This window comes from Calidris pugnax, unplaced genomic scaffold (genome assembly GCF_001431845.1).
Source record: "Calidris pugnax isolate Ruff unplaced genomic scaffold, ASM143184v1 scaffold54, whole genome shotgun sequence".
Lineage (NCBI taxonomy): Eukaryota > Metazoa > Chordata > Aves > Charadriiformes > Scolopacidae > Calidris > Calidris pugnax.
In genome coordinates, this window is record NW_015090864.1 from 1,418,923 (window position 1) to 1,443,103 (window position 24,181).

General features: G+C 45.6%; 1 protein-coding gene across 1 annotated transcript in view; it reads left to right on the top strand.

Moving 5' to 3' along the window:
- WNT3A (wingless-type MMTV integration site family member 3A) overlaps window positions 1-24,181 on the top strand; it is a 126,567-nt gene that overhangs the window by 1,086 nt on the left and 101,300 nt on the right. The window lies entirely within an intron of this gene.

Sequence of the window (24,181 nt, forward strand, 5' to 3'; positions counted from 1 at the left end):
GAAAAAAAAAAAAAAGAAAAAGGAAAGAAAGAAAAAGGAGGTGAGAGGAGACTGAACAACCTGGGCTGGTTTTGGGAAGGCAGAGCCGAGGCTGGGGGGGATGCTGCCGCGGAGCTGCCCCGCGCAAGATCGGCGGGGACCCGCGCACCCCGTTTTTCCCCGGGATAAAGCACTTTTTTTTTTTTTTGCAGCTCTTTTGACGGTTTTGGGGTGGTTTGGTTGTTTCTTTTTTTTTTTTTTTTTTTCGCCTTTAAGAGCCTTTTCTCTCTCTCTCTCTCTCCCCCACAAAAAGCAAATGGTGCTGGGCAAGGCATGTAACTGCAAGATCTGCTCTAATTACCCCGCGGAGGTAATTGGGCTCAGGGAAGCCCTAGCTCTGCCGGCAGCTGGCGGAGAAGCGCGGAAGAAGCGCGGTGCGCGGGGGTATTTGCGCGGGGCAGAGAGACGCGGGGAAGGCGGCTGGGGTTCCCCCCGTTCCGCCGCCGGCTGCGCGGGTGCGGAGCTACCCCTTGTTAGGGAGCAGCCCCGGGGTTAGGGAACCGCCAGCTCCGCGCCCGCGGAGGGGGAAGGCGGGCTGCGCGACCCTAGCGCGGAGCAAGGGCTTCTCCGCACCCGGGGCGGTGCTTGAAATAACTCAGAAGCGTCCAAAAAAAAGCAAAAAAAACCCCAATAATTATTATTAATTTTTTTTTAAGTGTATTTAAGCTCTGCCCCACACTCTCCCCCTTCCTCCCCCATCCGCCGAGGGGTGTTAACGCGGTTCAGGTGGGATCCGCGGGTGCGGTTCCCCCCCGCGCTGCCCGGCGGTGCGGAGGTGAGGGTGTTGAAGGCAGCGGCTCCAACTATTTCAGGTATGTCTGAAAGCAGGGAATTCGTTGGGATGGGAGTAAAAAAAAAAAAAAAAAAAAAAAAAGAGGAAAAAAAAAAAAAGGCAATAAAATGCAAATGTGTTCTTGGGAAGACAGGCAGAAAGAGCACCTGGACGGGAGTCATTAAAAAGCAATCTTTTATTCCCAGCCACCATCTAACTTATAATTAGAAACTCCGGTTGCATTCCTGATTGGAGAAGGAAACGCATTCCTCTAATACCAACATAAATATTCCCTTGTCACCCACCGAGGAGGGCAGAGCCGAGCGGCCGCGTCCCCATGTCCCTTGTCCCCTTGTCCCCATGTCCCCATGTCCCTCATCCCCTCATGTCCCTTGTCCCCTTGTCCCCTTGTCCCCATGTCTCCATGTCCCCGCATCCCCAAGGTGCGGGAGAGATGGTTTTCGGGGGGCGGAGGAGAGCTTGGGGGGAAAGGCAGGGAAGGAGGTGATGGAGAGAGGGACAGGAGGTCTCTTTCCAAGCCAGGGCATCAGGTGTGCGCAGGGGGAGCATATAGATGAATTTTGGGGTTTTTTTAGGGTTTTTTTGGTTGTTTTTTTATTATTATTATTATTTTTGCCCATCCTTCCCCGCTGCCAACCAGCGGTTTTCGAGGGCTCTTTCGCAAAGAGAGCAAAGCCCCCCCTCGGGCCATGGAAATGCAAAGGAGGTTTTGATTGGGGTGGGGGAGTCGGAGGAGTTCCCCCTCTCACACTCACACACACCCCTTTCCCTCTTTATTTATCCTCAAGCGAGTTATAAACCCAGGGCCACCCCGGCTGCCTGGAGGTGGGGGACAGACCTGGAGAATGGACCAGGCAGGGGCTGGAGGGGGACACAAGGGTGTCCCCCCCCCGGGATGCACCCGGGAGCGTCCCACCATCGGGAGTGCAGGTTCTTTTCTCCTCCTCAAGGACAGCCCGCTCCCAAACCAGCTGATTTAACCAAACTGTGGCGCTTCTTTCTTTTATTTTAATTTAATGTTGTTCTTCTCTTTCTTTTTTGGTGGTTTGGTTTGGTTTGTTTGTTTTTTGTGGTTGTTTTTCTTTTTTGAAGGCACTGCAGAGAGGGCCAGGAATTTATTTTTTTTTTTAAGCCTGGTAGTGTGAGCAACAAACATCTCAACTCAACCACCTCTATTTAAAGCCCTCCCCTCTATTAGCTCATAGCGGCTCGGCTGCTCACAGCAGAAAATCCGTCATTTACCATCCCCAAATTGTGTCCCCTCTCCCTCCTCCCCCAATAATAGTTTCTAATTAAAGCGTAAACTCATCCTAAATCCCACAGAGCTGTGGATACTTAACGTCCCTTTCGGGCTCCAAGACAATTTGAGCGAAAGCACGGACTGAGAAATTATACTCTCCTGCAGGTTTGGGTTAATTATTCTCCCCAAGGAAAGAAATTAGGGGAAACATCGAGGGCGTATTTATCAAGGGGGAGCAAGCGGGCATGTGTCTGTTCCTGGAATTTCTCTCTACCTCTAAATAGGGCTTCTTGCTTGGTTGAGCTTTTTAAATTGCTGTTCCCACTGTGGCGTGGGGGCACCGGTTTCAAATCAGGCCACGCAGCGCTGGTGGCCCCCGCGCAGCCCCGGGTGCCTGGTACCTTCAGGAAAAGTTCAGTAGAGCAAAAAAAAGGGAAAAGATTCCCCTGATTCAGCGATGCTCCCACCCTCCATCCACATCCTTGCAGCGACGATGGGGGAGAAAGCTTCGGGAGCTTTTTAAGAATAAAAAAAATCCCAAATAACGTATTTAGAGAGGGATGAAATAGGCTTTAAAACCAATCTTTTAAAAATAATGAAAGAAGAGGGCACTGGTTCCCATCGGGACTGATGTGATGAGTTTTTAGGGACGTGCTGGTGGGATTTATTGTAGCACAGGAACCGCACGGGACTTTGTCCAACGCCACATGGTGTTGCCCTCTTCAACCCAAAGGAGCTACTGGTGGCAGCAAAAGGCTCTTCCACACCCAGGGGGCCAAATTAAGAGCAAAAAAGTGTTGGTTTTGGGATTTTTTTTTCAAATGTTAGTGCTGTTCATTTTTTGGTTTGGTTTTCAGAACAAAAAAAAAAAAAAAAGGAAGAGAGACTGGAATGAGTAAAAAAAGACTTAGGAAATTCAGAAGCAGAATTCATGGATGGGGGAGGAGGAGATGTAACCTGTCCCTTGTCCTGTGGAGGTCTGGGGTCCCTGAGGAGTCCCAGCAGCAGCACAAACAAAATTAAAACTTTTTCCAGCTAACTTGCACTGTCTTGGCTGACTGCACATGAAATGGAAAAAGCATTTTATTTTATTTTTTGATCAGCGGCGTGAGGCCTGGCTTGGTCTGAGGACAGCCTGACTGCAGGATGATTCAGAAAGAAGTAGGGTTTGGTTCAGGAGGAAAAAAAAAAAAAAAAGTGATAAAAATTAACACAGGGCTTCAGTGCTGGGGATCTTAACCTCCTGTAGCCCAGGAGGCTGGTTCTAAGGGAGATGATCATGGGAGAGGATCTCTGGGCTGAATTAGAAGTACAGGCAGATCTCTTCACCATGGGAGGAACCTGCCAGCTGGCATCTCAAATGTTTTTCTTCCTGGGGTGCGAGGCATCTTGGTGCGTGCTGAGGGATGTGGGTGTTTAAAGCTTGTGCCTGGAGAGGGACTGGAAGAGGACATCTCACAGGAGGTCCCATGTGGCTTGGACCTCGTGTGATGGCATCTCTTTAGGTGGCGATGTCTGTCTATTCCTCCGTTTTGCTGGTTGTGGTGGAGCTCCTGTGTCCTCTGTTGTTCTCTATTACACCTGTATCATGTCCTGAATGAGGTGGGATGAGGTTAGCCCCATAACAAACTGGACAAGAAGATGAGCTATAACCAGTAGTGGCAGAGTGGATGCAATGTTACTGGAGATGTCAGGCTGGGGTTTGGAAAGTGGTCATGAAGGATGTGTGTTAGGAATATTTTCCTGGCTGAGACCTCTGTTCGCTCTTGGCTTCTTATTGCTTATTCCCCAAGACTGGTCACAGAAGCTCTATTGGTTGACTCATCCATGTAGGATGAAGGTGGCCAAAGTCTGTAATGTCCTGCGGTAACCACTTTACAGCCCATGAGGGTTGGAGAAAGTGGTCTAAAAGATCTTTCCAGCTCTATCTTTTGTGATTCAGGAAATGTAAGTGCACGGGAGCAGGGTGGGAGGGAGCCCTGCCAACAGAAAGACAAGTAACCCGGTGGCATTACTCCAGCAATACACAGGTGCAACACCTGAACATGTCCCTGTCAGAGTTTGATGGCATCACCTCAATAAAAGCAATGCATGCATGAAGTCCTGGCTTCTGACCTGGGTCAGGTCTCTCCTGGGACCTGGTCCCCTCGGGGTGTGCGGAACAGCCCCCAGTTTGCACTGGGGCATGTGAAAGCCAGGCCAGGTTCGGGATCGCATGAAAAACCCGATCCTCCTTTTTCTTGCAAATCCTGGAGAACCAAGCTGAGTCTTGGCAGGCTCCGCACTTGAGAAAGCAAAGCTTAGGTTTGGCAGAGAGCAGCTGTGTTAAGTGAGAGATGATCATCCCTCGTTAGCCAGGAGGGAGGCAGAGTCGGGGAAGGTCACCCAAGGGACAGCGTGAGCCATGTGCGTTGGCACCGGTGCTCCTAAAGCAATCTCTGGAGCTTGGAAATAAGAATTGCATCTACCCACTTCTCCTCTGCTCGATTAGCTGGGGTTGAGGATTTTGGCATTTCCGAAGGCGATGGCATTCGTCTTCATTCCCTCTGCTCCTGCAGCGGGTTGCGGTGCCACGTTCAACAGCTGAAATGCTCCTCATCAGAGGTGGCTTCATTTCAGGTCTCCGTGGTGCAATCCCCGTACGTGCAGCCCTCTTCCACCCTTGCCCCAAGGCTTGGGAATTGTCTTTATGTGCACATATCTGTGTTACAACAGTATCTTACATGGCCCTGTTTTGCCAGGCGGCATATAATCATGGAATGATGTTTTAACCTATTCTCAGATACCAGCTTGCCCACCAGCTTTGGATTTTTCTGGAGTCACAGCATGGGGGATTGGCACCCAACACCATCTGGGTCAAGGGGATCTTGCTGTGTAGGTCTAAGTGGGAAGAAATAGCCCCTGCCTGGTTCATGAGTGGGGTACAGTCTGCAGAGGGTAAGGGAAATATTTTCCCATCTCCATTTTTTCATGGTGAGACTGGAGAAACAGACTCTAATGGTATTTATGTTGCACTTGGCATAGTCCAGGCATGGAGGGGCTGTGCTGGTGAGATTAAATGGCTGGACTAAGATCACACAAGAAGTCTTTCTCATGGCAGGAACTGAAAATTTCAAAAGATCTTAGCAAGAAGGCCCTATTTTAAACATGAGGAGGGCTGGGACTTTCCCCGAGAGCACGTGTGCTAAAGAAGAGCCCCCAACTACTCAAATTTTAGACTAACTTTATTAAATGAGGAAGAAATTTTTTACTGTGAGGGCGGTGAGACACTGGAACAGGTTGCCCAGAGAAGTTGTGGCTGCCCCAACCCTAGAAGGGTTCAAAACCAGGCTGGATGGGGCTTTGATCACCCTGGTCTGGTGGGAGGTGTCCCTTCAATGGTAGGGGGCTTGGAACTTGATGATCTTTAAGGTCCTTTCCAACCCAAAGCATTCTATGATTCTATGAATTTGTGTTGTCCTGCTACATATTCATTGGGTGGTTGTTTTTTTTTTCAATTTTGAGGATGTTGTTAGATAAATTAATCTGAAAACCAGCAACTTGATATTCGAAGCACTGAATGAAGGCATTACGTCAAACAAGCAAGCTTTTCCTAACTTTGATAAGGAAAAGTTAATCATTTTGTTCCCCAGCCCTTTTCAAGCAGCCCCAGAGGCAAAATGTGTTCTTTACAGACTTTTGAACACCTTTAAGACTTCTCACCTTTGAGCACCTACTAACATTGTTTAAGCTTTGATATGTGCCCAGGAAGGGAGAGAATGTTTTTTATTCCTAGTTTGCAGGTGGGTAAGCAGACGCAGAGGAATTTAAAGGTCCTGCCTGGGACCTTGCAATGAGCCTGCAGCAGAGCTGGTTGTCCAGTTCACCAAGGGAAGGTCTTTTATTCTTTCTAAAGACCTTTCTGCACATGCCCCATGTCCTTGGGTGCTATTGCAGTGCTCAGCACCAGGGCAGGGTAAGGAAGCGTCTGCTTCAGGGGCAGGAGACGTTAATGGAACAAGTGGGTTCTGTTCTCTCTGGGTTCCTGTGCCACTTAAATGAGTCATTTCACTTGCACACATGGCAATTAATGGAACAAGTGGGCTCTGTTCTCCTCTTTGGGTTCCTGTGCCACCTAAATGAGTCATTTCACTTGCACACATGGCATTTCGTTTTCCAGACTCAGTTCTACACCTAAGTCTGCCATAGGTAGAGTAGTTGGAACAAAGGGGTGGACATAGACCTGCTTTCTGTTGGCCGAAAGAGACTTTTTGACTCTTCCCTCTAAAGGGTCAGGCTGGAGGAGCCTTGGCTTTGGCTGTGAGTCTGTGGTCTTTCCTAGGAAAGAAAAGTCAAGGATGGCTGATGGTACCAGGGGAAATGAGGCTGACTCACTGGTGTTTCCATCCCAAATCTGCTGAGGAGCGTTGGCTTTGGCTGTGAGTCTGTGGTCTTTCCTAGGAAAGAAAAGTCAAGGATGGCTGATGGTACCAGGGGAAATGAGGCTGACTCACTGGTGTTTCCATCCCAAATCTATGGGATCCCTTTCCTACTTGCATCCTGCTTCCTGCAACTGGGATGAGCCAACCCAACTCCAGCCCTGCAGCAACGCTGCTGCCTTTCCAGCCAGGGAATGCCAATCTCTGCACCTCTTCCCACATCACTGGGGCTTAGCAGGGGTGCAAACCAGCAGGGGAAGGAGGCTGTGCTGTGCTAGACATCGTGACGAGCAGATGGTTTTGCTTTGTGTGGATGGGAGAGCAAGAAAAGCCTGATGGGACAACCATGGGTTTATGTGCCCGCTTCCCCCTTGCTCAGCATCTGTGCTGGAGTTTTTGGAGTTCGTGATTCAAATAGCCCGGCCGCATTTCAAAGGGCTTTATTGGGCATAATGACAGCACTTAACAAGCATTGCACAAATGTGTCACAGGGGGAATCCTCCGGGCTCTGAGTCACGGATGCTCCCTTCGGACAGCTGAGCTGTGCACAGTATGACAAAGGCTGTGTGATGAGAACAGTCTCATCCCCAGGGCCTCCTGCCAGCGGGGATGGACCAGTCCTACTCTCACCAACACCCGCATTGAAATTTCCTTCCCGGAGCAGGACTGGACTCATGATCTTCCTCTGGATCCCCAAAGGAAACGCCGTGGGGCCAAAGAGTGCAGCTGGGAAGAGGGGAAGTGGAGCATGCAGGAGGTCTGGAGAACACTGCTGCAAAGAAGGGCATTCTAGGCTCAAAATAGGCACCCACTGCCTTCTGGTGATGTGGAGCTTGGTGCTTTCGGCCCAGTCAGGAGGTGGTAGGTGCTGGGGTATGGTACTAGTTAAAACCACTGAAATATAGTGGAAAGAAAGGGGAAATAGCAGGGGAAGAAGTATCAACCAGAGCGTGTATGTCTTGTCCATGCTCAGCTAAGGCTGGATGGGGCACAGCCCCAAGGCTGCAGGAAGAGCTGTTGGCACCCTGTCTCACTGAACCCATCTCTGCTTTGCTGACACCACCCAGGGCCAAATGAAAGCCCAGGGTCTGTAAAAGCCAAGACAGTTCAGTGGGGCTTAATACTGAAAGGAGAGGAACACTCAGGAAACTCTGTGTGTGGGGGGAGTCCTCCCATGACATATCCACCAGGGTTTTGCTGGATCAGGCATGAGATTGGTCTTGTAGTGAAGTCACTCTTGAAACTGTCTACACCAACTGTTGCCATCTAGCCTGGACCATTCATAATGCTTTTCTCCCCTTCTGTCCCTTTAAAGCAAGGTTTGCTTTACATCCTGTTATCACCTTAGCACAACATGCAAAAATTCATCAGTTCATCAGTTCACTCCAAATTCTACTGGTACCTGCAAAAAACAAGGGAAGGAAGGGAAGAAGAACCAATACATTAACTCCCTTGTTCTGAACTCCTAACATAGGGCACTGCTTTTGAAAGTGGCCTGTAAACTGGGGGAGAGCGTTATGCATCACAAAGACCTTGTTTGTCTCTTTTCCTTGTTTGTCACCTGCATATTCAAAGTCCCCTTCCCACTTGGATGTTGCGGGTACCCAGAGAGTGCTTTGCATTTGTAGAGCCTGGGCTGTCAAAGGAGTTTAAGGTGCTTTTGGTCTCCTCACCACAGCTTCTGTTCTGGTATAAATAATAGTCAGTTATGCTTTATACTGGCATAGTGGTAATTCTTAGCAGGGGTGCTGTTACTCTTTTCCAACTCGTTCCTCCACGCTCTATTGGTATGAAATGCTTTTCTGTTGTTGCATCTTTGCATGCTCTCAGGCTTCATCAGGAAGGCCATGTCGTAGCTTATGGTCTGGTTCCCTTCTCACATCACAGGCCTCCTCACAAAGCATCCTGGATGTTTGGAATGGCCATTTCTCCTCTTCCATGGGGGCTCTGTAGGCTCAAAGTGTGTTGGAGTAGGTTTTCCTAGAAGGCTCTGAGAATACCTTGAGCTCAGATAGTGGTAGACTCTCACATTTCTGGCCTGGCCTCACACTTATCACAGATTAGGGAAGCTCTCCTGATCATCATGCATGAATCCTAATGGTCAGTTTAAGCATGTCTTCCAGGAAAGACATCTAGTCCAAAAAAGAAGATGCCTGGGTTCCAATCAGATGCCCAAGCATAGGTTCTATTTCCAGTTAAGATGCCCAATGGCATCCTGGTTGTCCTCAGAGGCCTGGCAGGGATTGTAAAAAATCCACTGATGACAGGCTCCTTTTCAGCAGCAGATGGAGGGCAGCCAAGGAAACCCCAGAGCATCTCAGTGACGCTTGATGCCTATCTGCAGGCAACTGAGCAAAGCTTTGGGGTGGAATTCAATTTAACCATTACATGTCTGCAATTTCTATGTCTCCATCCAAGACAGGTGCTTTTGGGTCCTTCCATTGATGGGCCCATTACGTATCTGCAATTTCTATGTCTCCATCCAATACAGGTGCTTTTGGGTCCTTCCATTGATGGGGAAAAGTGGGCACTTTCTTATGGTGTGATTCATGTCTGTCATTCAACTGAGCTTGACTAGTTAAGCTTAATTTATGGAGAAGTCGAGGCAACCAGCTCAGAGACACCTCCACCACTGTTGTCCAGCTTTAGTCAGATTATACCCAAGACAGGGAATCCTCTTTGAGACTTTGCTCATTTACCTATTTCCTAGCTGTTAGAATATGAGCTTTATTTCTGATTCCTATTGCCTGGTATAACTTCGTATGGCTAAAATCAAGTCATGGACTTTTTCTCCATCGTTTTCCTGTATTTTAACAAGCTCCTCAGCATCTAGTGCTCACTGGTGTTGCGGGATGGGTGCAGCCAAGGTACGCTGTTGCAGGAATGTGTATGCCATCCAAACACTACTAAAAACTTCTGGGCCACCCCTCTCCTCAGCAAATTCACACCAGCTTGTATTTTGTCATGTCTCAGCACAGCTGCTGAAAGCCCAAGCAGTTTGAGTGTTTTGCAGCTTTTTCTGCAACACGTTCCATCCTGCCTCCAATCCAGCACACTCCGGAGCACAAATACATCTTCCTAGTGCTCCTTATCCTCAAACACATCCTGAATCTCCCACCATCCTCCAAACACATCCACAAGTCATCGAATCAAGCTTATAGTAGAGGTCCATCTCAAAACTTTTAAAAAAGAGATATAAAATGGCTTCCTTGCTTCCCTACCATGACAGCTATCTCAGCAGAGGGCACGATCACTCTTCCTAATGCAAGAGCTGTATCTGCATTTTGGAGAATTCCTCCGACTTTGTTTTACTTTCAGTTCTCTGAAATCAGAGCACTTTCTCTTTGCCCAGTCTGTATCTCTGAATTTCACTTTCCAGGTTCGTATTTCCTCTACCTCTCTTTTAGAAGGTGCAGTTTAGGGGTTATGCACGTTCAGGTTTCCTAGGAAGTGCCTGTTATTCAAGAGATTTCACGTTGTGGGACGGAACAGCAAGAAAAAGCAGAGCCCCTCTCTGCTACGGCCAGGCCTGAGACACAAAGCCAATCGGCACCGAGCAGAGCAGGAGTTTCTTCTGCTTCCAAAAGGGTGCACCTTGTCTAATAGAGATATTTACTGAGGGGTGGGAAGGCAGGACTGAAACTCCTTGAACAGTTGCCAAGCCTACCATTCAGTTTGTCCCTCTGCCCCCCAGAAGAACAACAATAGAGCCTGTTGCTAGACAGTGTTGTGTGGCATGACAGAGAGCAACTCTAAATCCTTTCGCAGGCTGAGGGACACACTTAAGGGAGCTGCCAGGGGTTATGCACGTTCAGGTTTCCTAGGAAGTGCCTGTTATTCAAGAGATTTCACGTTGTAGGACAGAGCAGCGAGAAAAGGCAGAGCCCCTCTCTGCTACGGCCAGGCCTGAGACACAAAGCCAATCGGCACCGAGCAGAGCAGGAGTTTCTTCTGCTTCCAAAAGGGTGCACCTTGTCTAATAGAGATATTTACTGAGGGGTGGGAAGGCAGGACTGAAACTCCTTGAACAGTTGCCAAGCCTACCATTCAGTTTGTCCCTCTGCCCCCCAGAAGAACAACAATAGAGCCTGTTGCTAGACAGTGTTGTGTGGCATGACAGAGAGCAATTCTAAATCCTTTCGCAGGCTGAGGGACACACTTAAGGGAACATTTCCATTTTTTTTACAATTCTACAGTAGCCAGAAAGAAATGGGACAATCTAAGCTCTTGCTGGACAGGTAGGACCCCATCCAAAGCCCGGTGAAGAATTGGAAAACACCATTGGGCATCTGATAAGATTTGTAAAATTTACTGGGAGACCCACAGTTCCTTTCAAAGCGTAAAAATCTGGTTAATGCTGTTTTTTGGGAGATCCAGGTTTGATTCCTATTCCTTCTGGAGGGAGAAGCCTCTTAGAGCTTTAGCAGTCTCTAGCCCAGTTTGCCTTAGAGTTATTGGTGAGAAATAGGATGCAACTCATCTGACGTATGTTATACATTTACTTTCGGATGGGATGAATCACATCCCAGCTGTGCCAGTTTTCTCACCATCGCCTGCAAGAGGATCCTGGATGACTTGAGTGGGTCAGACAAAGATACCTCCTTTTAAACAGATGAATCCAGCTTCTATACCTTTTTAATTTATTTTTTTTTGCTTGCAATACAGTCCTTGAGCTAGAAGCATCTAGGCATTTTATGTTCTATGCAGACGTAGAATACTGAAAGAGGATACTTCCTTTGGAAGACTATTTTGAAAATCCTGGTGGGCATTTCTTTACATCTTTAGTGACAAAATTACCTTAAAAAAACATCACTTGACGTCTTGGTGTTGCATTCCACATCTGTGTGGAAGAGCTGAGCAAAAATCCCATATCTCAGAAGGAAGTTTGAAGGGAATTCTTATGAAATGCCAATTTCTTGCACATTCTTCCATGGGAAGAGCAGACCTGATGCATTTGTCATGAAATAATTTGCCTTCCTGATCCAAACCAGCAGATCTGGGTGCCTTGTTTTATCGTACATACCATGAGAGAGATGCCTTTCCTTGTGGCTTTGTAATGCTGCTGGGAAGTCATCCTAGAGGCACAGGACCCTTTGAAGACATGTAGATGCTGGGAAGATGGACTGAAGATGTTTTGAAGTGTGCGTTGATATTGTCTTATTATTTTCTGGCAGTGAGGGATCCAGGGACTGGGAGGCTCAGTCCAGCCTAACCCTTTCACCAGCTGGCTTCAACAAGGGGTGCTGATTATTTTTTTCAAGGCCTTGATAAACTCTCATTTACAAATAGTGTAAATCTACAGAGGAAAAAAAGCAGCAGCCTGATCTCCAGGGCCTGAAAGCTGCTTTGCTGCAGCATTAGCAGAGATGTGGTTTGGTCACCATCTGGAAAGATTTGCTGGTGGGAGTGCTCAGACAAAACAGTAAAAGGCTAAGTGGAAGAGGATGGAAGAAGTGAAGTGCAAGGCTATTTAGACACATATTTCTTGCGTGATGCCTTAGACTTATTGACTGCATTGCTGCAACCTGATCAATTAACTGATTTTATTGAGCTGCCCCTTGTCAGTGGATTGCAGTGACTGGTCCATGAATACCCTTAGCTCATTTTGAATGTGAGGAAAAGTGGATTAGCTCTGTTGCTTTTATTGAAGTGCTTATTTCTCCTCCTCACGTGCCATAGGGAGAAGGGAAGCTAAGCAGGACAAATTTAGCTGTCTAACTATTAGACACCTTAGATTCACTGAGCTGCTTCTCACTACGTGTTTGGCATAATAGGTGTAACACCTTCTACCATCATTAAATCATCTCATCCATCCTCGTGTGCCCGAGGCTGGATTAAATATACCTAAATCAGAATTGTGAAGAAGTAATGGATATAAGAGGTAGTTAGCACTGAGTCATTACTAACAAGAATATCAGCTGGATAAGGAAGGAGCGGCTGGATCACAGCCTTTTTCTAGCAGGACAGGTCATGGATATTAGTGGATTGATTGCAAAACCTAAAAGTCACTTACAACACAAGAGTAAGGGCACAGTGGGAACTAGTTTTTCCCTGAAAGAGTATAAGGTCCAGACAGATGGAGCAAACAACTGAGTTGAAAGAGAATAGATAAGACACATTAGCAGGAGATTGGGGATCAGACAGGGAAATGCTAATTCAGTGACCAGAGAGATCCTCGGTGTAACTTGCCCACAGGCATATGGGAAGTTTGTGATAGAAACGAGCATTGAGTCCATCTGTCCTGCTGACATCATGTGTAGTCTCGGTCTCCCGGTGAATGAAAGGCTCAAGCACATTCATAGTACAAGGCAGTGTGTTGTTGGTAGAGCTTTCTAACAGCTCCACTAAAATGAGAAGTAAACTGTCACATTTACCAGAAGAGTCTCCAAACTGTAGTACAAAAACTTATTCAAGGGTTATAGAGTTTAGCATATATTTGCAGCCATAGACACAGTTGTGGTCTCTGCCACCAATTAGTGATGCTGGTGCTCCTGCTGCCTGTGACTCTGGTAAACAGAGAGCATAAAGTGAGAAATTCTGTCCTGCACGCAAGCTCCAGAAACAGGGCAATATTATATTAGGAAGAAATTCTTTCCTGTGAGGGTGGTGAGAAACTGGCCCAGGTTGCCCAGAGAAGATGTGGCTGCCCCATACCTGGAGGGGTTCAAGGCCAGGTTGGACAGAGCTTTGATCAACCTTTGATCAACCCTCCTGGTGGGAGGTGTCCTTGCCCATGGCAGTGGGGTTGGAATGAGATAATCTTTAAGGTCCCTTCCAACCTGAACAATTCTGTGATTCTATGAAATTGCGTTTCTATGAATACAGGCTTTTGTTTGGATTCTTTCTCTGCTTCCACAAGCCTGATCAAAAAGGCTTGGTCACCTGGACAGAGGAGAATAAGAAAGCTGGAAAACAGGACAGTTTCCTACAGTCTCTGGCAGAGACAGGCTGCACACATCTCGTTTCAGTGTACAGTGTGGGGTCACTGAGCAGAGCTGGAGGTAAAGGAGGAAAAACTGTGCTGGAGTTACCTTTGACTCAGTGTTTCAAAAAAAAACCCCACACTTGGGTGAGGATAACAGTCAGGGCAGCTAGACACACGTGAGTCAGTACGAGAGACCACGAGGGAAGAGTTTAGGTTTGGTCACCCTATCATAGAGACGTACATAATGCTTACGCACTGCAACCATGCTGAGCAGGACTTGTCATACTCCATCTCTGAGCTGGACATCTCATCTGAGGTAGTCATCTAAGCTCCCTTTCCAGTCAATGAATGAGAGCTGACACTTCCTCACTGTGATTCATCATGTCTATCTTTGACGTCAATCTTTGGATGCAATAGCTCTCTCTGTAGCAGCTGATCTCTCTATGTTGGTGGTCAAGAGAAACAAGGTGACTAGTTGGGTGCCTGACTTCTGGATGAACAAGGTTAGGTCAAATGCTTTAACTCCATTGTGCCCAAATACTTATGTTAATCCTGCCCACAGCTGTGGGCAAAGAATGGACAAAGCATTTGTATTTCTGCAAAAGTCTATCCTTTTTGGTTTTCTGTGGTGCTAGCTTACAACGCAAAGCCTGAGTCAAGAAAAGTACTCTTGCAGAAACGTTATTTGTCAAAGAAATAGTAATTTGGACTGATTTTTGTAACCAGAAATGAGATGCCGGGTGGAGGTACCGTGACAGAGACCACCCTCAAGGCCAATCACAATTCTGAAATCACTGCAGCAAAAGTCACCAGCTCATATTGTCTTCTCCTGAGCTCAAGATCTTTATGGTTCTGGCTGACCTTGCTGATAAGATCTGTACAAATTCATTCACACACTTTCACACACTAGACACTGTCTGGTCCTCAAATTCCCAGACTATTTCTGTTACTGTGAATGAGGAAGGGTTTGGCTTATCTTAAATTTCCTTGATCTTAAAGATGTCAGGAAAGATGCCTGGGATTTTCTTTGATGCCAGACGAATATGGTGGCATCGATATAATGGCAGAGTGAGAGAAGTGACGTGAACATCCATCTAAACTGCCTACATTTCAGGTGTCTGCGTACATTTTGCTACTAAAACTGTCTGGGTGCTAAGTTAGGCATGAACTTAGCCTTAGGCACTACTGTGCTAAGTGAGACTATTATTAATAATAGGGGAAAATAGATGAAGACACCTCAAGTGTAATTTGTGTAATTTTCAGCCGGTGTTGGCCCCCTTCTCTGTGAAATTCAGGGCTTTCCAAAGTGTGTGTAAAAATGCGAATCTGTAATCATAAGGGAGAGCTGGTGCAAAGGGACTGATGTCCTTCAGGGCATGTGCTTTGTGGCCCCAAAGGGACTGTCAGGCTGGGGGCGAGGAGGGGCTCATGGAAGGGCTCTCAGATACATTTCTCCTCTACTCCATCTCTTACAGCTGGGTTCTGCATGAACCAAGGCTTAAGCAATCCTGCTGCCTGTCCATTTGTCCCCCTAATGGCATTTGAACCTATTGTCCTAATGAGCTTCATTTGGTAGAAGTTCTCAAAGATATCGGTTACCCACAAGTCTCACAAAAACTGGGAAGCTAAGTAGAGGAGAATTGTGACCAGTGCCCTCCCAGAGGGAGAGGCTACACTGTGTGTGCACAAGTGTGTGTGCACGCATGCATGTGACACGTGTGTGCATGTGTGTGTGTGTGCAATGTTCCCTGCACATCAGAAATACAGACAGGAGGACAGAGAAGGCAGTGGTCACAAGTTTCAGTGCCCAGAGAATCATTTCTTGCTCTATTTTTTTTAATCCGTTTATCTTCTGTATTTCCCCCTTCCTTTTCATTTTGACTATGTGATTTGTGGCAGAACAATTTCTTGCTCTATTTTTTTTAATCCATTTATCTTCTGTATTTTGCCCCTTTCCTTTTCATTTTGACTATGTGATTTGTGGGAGAAAGGAGAACGTGGAAGGTGTGGGCCGTGCCATGAATCTCTTGATAGACATGTTGCGTTGTTGAGGAAGAAATGAAGTGAATGAACCTTCTCATTAGGTTTAAGGAGTGCAGAGGGCTCCCGTTCTTGGAAGCCACAGCTTGTCTCCCATACCAGCACGACACATACCACATGTCCCTCACCTGGGAGGCTCCTGACAGCATGGCTCTGTGTTGCAAGCATTTTGGTAGAGGGTCACAAGACAGAGTGAATGAGAGCGATGAAAGGGTTTTGAGAAAGCTCAGCTTGTGTTTGGTGAGCACCCGAGCAGCACAGCTGCAGAAATGTACCCCTTTCCCTGGTAAAGTGATGTTAGCAGCTCCCAGTGACATCTAGAGAAGTCCAGTTAAGGACTACTTTGAGGACTCTTTGGAGAAAAAAAAGTACATATTATGAAGGAAGGTAGGTATAGACACATATATAGTACATATGTCATGGATATATCCCTCTCCTTAGCTTGCTTCTACTCCAAAGACAGGTCAAACTCAAGGGAAATCTTCCCTTGACTTGAGCAGATTTTGGAATAATCTCTTTGTCTCATGTCTTGGACTCTGAGCTCCTTTAGGTCTTGATCCTGCAAGTTGCTTCATACTTTGATTCTGGGCCAGGAAAGCGCTGCTTAGGTCTGTGTTTATCCTTAAATATCTGGGCAGTTTTGTTCATTTTCTATGCACAGGCACCAAGCTGGGTCACACAGGTTGAGATCAAGCCCGAGAGCAGGGAGAGTCTTTCCTGTGTTGGGCTGATACATAGCACATTATTATACATGCTATCAGGGACATACGGTAATAATATATGTAAATTACAGGCATATCTCTCTGTCCCATCTCCTATCCCATTGCAGGAGAGAGAAAGAACCCAGTTAAGGCTTGTATATATCTGACAACATGCAGCAAAACTTGGCTAGGAGCTGGATGGGGTTTTGGGGCATGCAAAGGCAGAATTGCAGAACTTCTGTGTGTATCCTAATGGGCTTCAGCATTTGCAAAATCAGTCCATATACTGCCTATCCTGATCTGCACCCAGGTCTCAGATATGATGAGCGTTGAGAGCTTCTGTTCTGAGCTCCAGAGGTTTCTGGCTGAATCCCCGGTGTTGGCCAAGGCTCAATCAATGTGAGTAATTGATTTGGTAGTTCTGTGGAACAGCATAATCTGTTGGCTAGGGCGTGCTACTGAGATTTGAGAAAATTGGGCTCAAAACCCTGTTTCAAATCAAGCAGAGGAAACTTATGAAGCTCATTTTCCCATACCATGGGTAAGTGCCCTAACCACTAAGCTGCTGACTATGAGTATAAAGGGGACATTGCGTCCTCTAACTTCACTTTGGGAATGGCACCTTAGGGGATGGGCACATGAACAAATTACCACAAGGTAAGTTAGGGTGTGAACTAATAAGATGCCAGTTTTTCTGTGGTAACTGCCCGTGTGAATGCTCTTACCCTGCAATAAATATAAGATGGTTCATATATACCAGGGGGTAAGAACGTTCACATGGCTCACACCCTGGTTTGACTCCCAGTAACTTGGGTCTGTGCCTCTAACCTCAGTACCCTTGAGAATCCATCCTGAAAAAAAATAAATAAAATCAAACTCTTCTGTTTTATAAAACCCCTAAATCTGCCATTTCTACATTTCCCACTGTAGCTATTTCAGTGCATTTTTGGTATGCTAGAAATGATTTCCTGAGCTTGACTCCACTGCACTGTTTTGGCAGAGAATAGTTCCACTTGAGATCCTTGTGGCCAGCTTTAGCCAACATGGGCAGATTAATCTACTGACGCCTCACGAGCTTTGCCTGCCTCGTAGTCAGAGACCTTCTGGGCACCGACTTAATGGTAATTTTCCCATTTCTCACAACCAGCCCCTGAGCTCTGAAGAGGTTTAAACATGTGGAGATATGAAGTGAGGTGCATAAAACACAATTTAGCCATTGGAGAAAAGGTGTTGTGGTTGTGAGAGGAGCAGCGCTTGCAGGTTGCCTTGAGGTCGCTGGGTGCTCAGTGCTTTTTTGTGCACTCCCCATAGGCCTGGGAAATGGCCACAAAGGAAGGCAGCAGCTCTGAAGAGAAGACCTTAATTTCATTTCTTGGCATACTGGTCTGGAAGCCTTCCAGAGTTGCAGAGATAGACACCTTTGCCCAGGAGCGGGCTGAACATAACTATGAGTGATCCCAAGGGATTGAACAAGGGAAAATGTCTTTAAAATGTTCCAGGAACTGGACTTAATCCTCCAGTCAAAAAAAACCCACTTGCTTATGGGGTGGGACCTCATCTCACGATGATCCCGAAGGCTGGCTGACTCAAGCTATCTTGAGGCATCTCCTTTCAAGTTGGATTGGGAAGATTCAATTCATGGTTGAGGAAGTATTCCACCAACTTGGGACAACTCTGTTTTGAAAACAAGGCTTTCTCAAAAAGTTTAAGGGTATCTTGTGTTTCCAAGCATGCAAGGAGTCGTATCTGTACTCCACTGGGTGACAGAACACTCCCATAACAGACCTCTGGATGGAATTCACCCACTTAATTTTAGCCATGTAACGTTTAACTATCTGAGCTCATCATCTGACCTCCCTTTAGAAAGATGGACATCTTCTGAAGGAGATTCATCCTTCCTGAGATAGGTATCTTTTTAGTGGATGTGATGAATCACTGTCTGGAGTTGCCTATCTTTCTCCATCCACTCTAGAAAAAGCTTAAACACCTACCTTTTAGACAGCTAAAGTTAAGAGCTATGACTGAGTGCCTGAACACCCAACCAATGTCATTGATGTGATGCCAGTCGGTGTCTGGAAGGTTTTTATCCCTATTTTAAGAGTGGCTGATGAGAAGCCTTAAGTGTTTGTCAGCTCCTTGACCTTCCTTGGTGATTTTTCCTGGAGATAAGAGGTAAAAGACCCAAATCCTCTCCGGTGCAAACAGCACGAGTCTTCCAATTTAAGCGCAGAAACACACTGAAGTAGATGCTGCTTTGCAGAGTTACTTCAGGAGAAAGAAAAAGCTCGTCCTCAAAAAATGAAAACTGAATGGGAAGGCAAGTGTACTCCACATACCAAAAAAAGCCTCAGAAAGAAATTAAAATGATCTCACTTCCCAGGGAAAGTGTGTTCTATATTCTGTCCTGAGGTAGAGACAGAACCTGCCAGTTTTTAGCTTTGGGGTGAGCCACAGAATGTTAATCAGGCCAAAAACCAAAAGATTCAAGGCAATATTTACAAAGCTATTATAAATATTCAAGATTGTCATAGTAAGTGACAAGTTTCTGGGGGCTTTTATTTCTGGGCTCAAGGTATCATCTGACTTTTGAAGACCAAGAATAAGATTCTTGCAAGGAAATAATGGTCCATAAATATCCTACACAGGGCACTTACATTTTCTTCTGGAGCATCTGGTTCTGGCCACTCCAGGAAAGGCTCACTGGCCTCAGGTTTGCTAATTCACATTTTCCTGTAGGACTGGAGCATTTTACCAGCCTGGTGTGCAAAGTGATAATCCATTTATGGATGCAATGTGGACACCAAGATCTTTGTAGAGAAAATAGAAACAATTTTTCATCACTGTGCCCCTCAGAAGGCAGATGATGGTTTGTGGCTGGCCAATGGCTCAGGATCACTTTGATGATATTTTGGAGAAACTTTAAGCTGAGTTGCCAACAGTGTGTGCTAACCATGCTGAAAGGTGATTTAAAAACTTCTCCCTCTGAACTCGCTGCTGAATTGTGTGTGTGTGTGTGTGTGTGTGTGTATGGCTCACGAGAAGGGTAGGAATCATCTTAGGAAGCTTCTGTCACTTAAAAATTAAACATCTAGTTTATGGCTTTCATGTAGGCTCCTTTTGTAGGGACTAACTCCCCCAGAAGGCAATTCAACCCACCTAGACTACTATCTTAGGACAGGCAACTTGCTCTTTCGAGGCCTTGATCTCTCTGTTATGAGGACAGAGGGGGCCTAGGTGATATTAACTGGATTCGTAACTTTTCGGTGGCTACAGAGAGATGAGATAAACTCTATTCCAGGTGGTCAGCTTTGGCATGGGCATTGGTTTCTGCCATGAGCACGTGTGAGGTTTCAGTCCTGGTGAATCGAGAAGCTTTTTTGCAAATCTGTTGAAGTCCTGCAGCCTCGAGAACCTGTTTAAAGCTGAAATGGTGTGAACTGGCAGAGCTCTATCGCCTAGAGGATGAGGACCTCAGCTGACAAATATCACACCAACGGTATTATAGTGCAGAGATGAAATATGAGGTCATTGTGGCTGAGCAGCTACGGAAGCTGCTTGCACAGTGTTATGCCTTGAGAAGTTTACTAGTACCTACACGTCTTTTCAAAGTCTAATTGTGCTAACACTGTAGCAACCCTGACTCCAGGGAAGTTTTTTAACCAAGCTATGAATCTCTGGAAGCTTCCTTCTCGCTGTGCTTCAAACTTCTACAGTGAGAAAGTCTCCAGACTGATTTCATAAGCGTAAACCTCGGCATTTCATTAGGCTTTTGTGGATGTGTGCTCGGATGAGGCAACGTGGAAACGGGGAGATTTCCTCTGAACATCCTGAGCAAATGAGAGACGTCACTGCAACTAATGCGGCTTTGCAGAGTATGAGTCTGGTCCCCACTGCCCTTCAAAGTCTCATAGCAATTTTTTTTATGATGATTATCCCATTCTTACCATTATGGCAAAAGTGATAATAATGGATTTTCTCAGTCGATGCTAAGTTTTAGCTTTGCAAAATTTTCCTCCAATTGGAATATTCATCTACTTTCCTGTAATTCCACAATGTCTGAACACCTTTCACTTCACTTTCCTGCTCTTTGCATCGCGTTTCACCTAGGTTTTAAGAAACTCTTCCATTTGTTGGTGCAATCCACACATGCACATTATTTAGGAAGTCAGAGGGAATAGTGGGAGAAGCAAGCTCAGCTCTTTAGCATAACACTGGTTATGCTAAATCCAGGTTTCCAGGGCTTTCTTAAAGTACTGAGAGCTTGGTCCCAGAGGTGACTGGGGACCCCTGCAGTCCTGGACAGATAAGGTTTAATTGCAAAATACTCTGCGTGCGGTGGATTCAGTAAAGCCAGAATTAGCCCCATTGGACATTTTTGTATGAGATATCTACATGTGTATGTCTCAGTCTGTGAACTGGGTCCCACCCTGAGAAACCTGAGCATTAGGTGACTGATATTCTGACCCATTTGAAAGTAAGTCTGAGATGTAAGGCTCTATGGGCTTATTTCTTAAGATAACAACGAGGATTTCACATTTTTCCCTACTCATCCAAACAACTTGTGTTGGACTGAAATACACTTTTGGGAAGAGCTTTCATTTGTGATCCTGAAGGTCTCAAGAGGGAGGGAGAATTCATCCTTTCTTTTGACAGGCTTGGCCAGTTGGGGATTCATCAACTTCACCCTGTTTCAGGGCTACCTCTGAGCTGAATGTGGCTGGTTTCAGTGAACCAACACAAGTTGCCATTTCATAGCTAGATTGTAAATAAACCCCCATATAATCAAAGTATCTGGTTGGAGTTTGTCCCCTGCTAAGATGTTTTGGAAGTGCCCTACAGACCACTGGAGGTCTGGGAAACAAGCGTTTCTGTGTTCTGTCCTGGTCTTGGTGAGGCAAGTAGGTCTCCCCTTATGTTGTGATTGCTGTTGAACATCTCTATCTTCTACCCGGGCAGCAGACAATAGAGATGGGATGAAAGGTGGAAAAAATGGTCAGTGTCTCTCTTGAAAGATGTTTCTTCTAACAGCAAAGAGGTTGTGTTTCTGGCTTAAGCCTAGCTGGAGTGTCACGGTACCTATATGGACCTTTGGAAAACTTTATTTGTTGTTTCCTGGCTCAGAAGCGAGAGTACTATTAAGTTACTTACAAGTTAATTTATTTGAAAGACATAAATGCATTTTATTGTTTTCTATTAGGCACAGCTCTGTTACAAGGGATGCTGGCTGCCTCTAGTGAAACAGATTTGTTGTTGTTTGATACAAGTAGCTGTTAATGTTACAAGCTAGAAAAAGATTGAGGAAGGTAGAGTTTTTTATTGTTACCGCTGTTAGATACTTTATTTGTGCAAAATGGAAGTTTTTGGAGGAAGACGGGCTGACACTTACCACGTCAGGGCACCTCTCAGCAGAGAAAGGGGCATCAGCATGACCGCTCCCTCTCCTTAATGCAACTTTTAGTCAACTTTTGTACTGCCCGAGGCTTTAGCAGAAATTAGAATCCAGGTCTAAGGGTTTGCCTGTGTGTGGAAGTTATAGCAAATTAAACTCATGATCGAGTTTCTGCGGTGCAACAAGTTACCACACATCAGCTGACCCTTGGTAACTGTCTGTGCGCTCACTGCTAGCCTGCAGCAAGTGTGGTAATTAGACTTTGCTTACCCACAATAAAAAAGGGTTAATTTAAATCACATTCGCTAGCATTCGCTGTAGGCTAGGAATCCACATATGTAGGATTGCTGTGGGTCAGCTAGCACGTAGTAATTTGAGCTCCACTTGCTTGACCATGAGATTGAGCCTGGAGTGGAGATCTGAATTTATTGTGCAATGGTGTCTATGTAATAATTCCTTCAGGACGCACTCCAGGACATCCACGCTCAGACATCTGCAAGAGACTCATCTTTTTCTGTCTCCTTTACAGTCAATAAAGAGGAGAAATGGATGGCTGTAGTGAGACATTTTTCTTACCCTAAGGATGTTTAAAAAAAAAAAATAAATGAAAACACATTGAACTGTACCCCAAAATGGTGTATTTCTCTTAAATGTTGAAGAGGAAATCTGGATGACTTGCTCAGATGTAGACCTTTACATTGCAGATGTCATCAAGTGGACAAATGAACCCCACCTCCCAGTGCATGCTGAGGGATCACTTTTGTTGCAGGTCATAAGGGTCTAGTGCAGTCTGAGGAGCCTCCACCTGACCCTCCGAAAGGGCTCTGGTGTCCCAAAGGTCTGTCCTGTCTGCCAGTCCCACAGGCATATCTCAGAAACTATGCCCTAGATGTGAAGTGACTTGCCCCCTTCCAAAGAAGGAGTTATTTTTGAGACATTCCAATGTAGATTATTCAAATGCACGTACTGTTGACTATTTGTATTCCAGGGTTTGTGAGGACTCGGTAGCACTTAATATATTTACAGCCTAGGTTGCTATGTGATGTCTCATGGAGGTAAATCATTAGTGATTTCCATCCATGTTCTATAGATGTATACTATGACTCAGAGAACTGGAGATTCTCTGCAGCGTGCAACTCCTGCCTTCATGTGAGCCAAAATAATACAATTGGTCAAATTCCAAGGGAGCTGCGAACCTGAGCCCACAAGAGATGAACAGAGAGGCTGAGAGTTGTAGAAATAATGACCCAACCAAGCTTTTTTTTTTAATTTTTTTTTAAACTAGTATCTTTCAATAGCCTGTACAATGCTGCAAGTTTCCTTTCCCTAACACAGAAAGCCCTTTCTGTGACCTCACTGTTGCGATTCCTTATTTCTGATCCAATCTGAACAAAGGAAAAAGGGAGAACTTTAGTCCTGGAATTTTCAAACTGAACTGTAATAATCCTGGCTGGCAGTTTGATACATTTGGGTAAATGCAGGTGTTGAAAGTCATTTGAGATTTCCCTGGAGTTTGTGTACTGCTCCAGAAGGGTACAGGTCTCCCATAGGTCCCATGTCATATCTGCAAACCTTGTGTAGGGATCTCGTATAGGGTCCCTCATGTGGAAATATTTAGGCCCTTTTATTGATTCCTGAGCTTCAGATTGAGGTATTTTCATTTGGCTTTCTACAATATAGACATAAATGTCGAGCTAGTTATCTGTGTCCTTCTACAGCCAGTGGAGATTTAAGGTTCAATATATTAAGTATGGAGAAGTGCTTTATGTCATCTGAGGTATCCACATGCTTTAGAAAGGCAGGCTGGAGCCAGGTGGATACCATCAAACACCTCAGATGGTACTCAACACACCTGTGCTTAAGCAATTGAATTCCACCCTGAGAATTCAACATGTGATAAATTAAGGGAGGAAAAAACTCAAGATAATTTGAAGCAGGCTTATATAATTTCTCCCCAAAAGCAGCTGTTAGCAGCTTCTTGCTTCAGAATGTGCTCCCCAACTAAAAATGGTATGTAAAATACTGTTATCTAAATTATGTGCAGCAATGAACATTTACCGTGGTAATGGAAATGAGAGGTCTGCTATAGAGCCATGGAGCTCATGACTATAAAGGGACATATTGGGAGCCATCGATCATGGAGTCAGTGGGATGAAAGATGAAGGAAAAGGATTAACTATCCTCCTGTGTTTTGGTTCAGTTCATTTGGACCAGGTTTAACCCATGTTCAGGGAAGTGGAAGTTCATTTTGCCAGTGGATGTGTGGAGATGAAGGAAGACCACAGTTTCCTGAAACTAATGGTCTAGCACTAGTCAGCAATTTTAAATTGACTTTAAATATTTTTCATTTTCAAGAGTAATCCAGTTTACTGATATAGATCTGTGGCTGATTACCACTGAAGAATAAAAATTAGTCTTACCTAGAAGGATAAGTTATGGTGTTGCACAGGATAATCTTGAATTTCGCAGCAGCTGCCCTAAAGACAGGTGGGTTATCAAAGAATTTAATTTCCTTCATGATAAAAAAATGCATCATCTTCAGTTGACTGATTGCAATATAGTTGCTGTGGCTCAATGTGTTACTGGCAGCACCACAACACATATGTGTGACCTCAATTTAATCTCATGTCAATGTG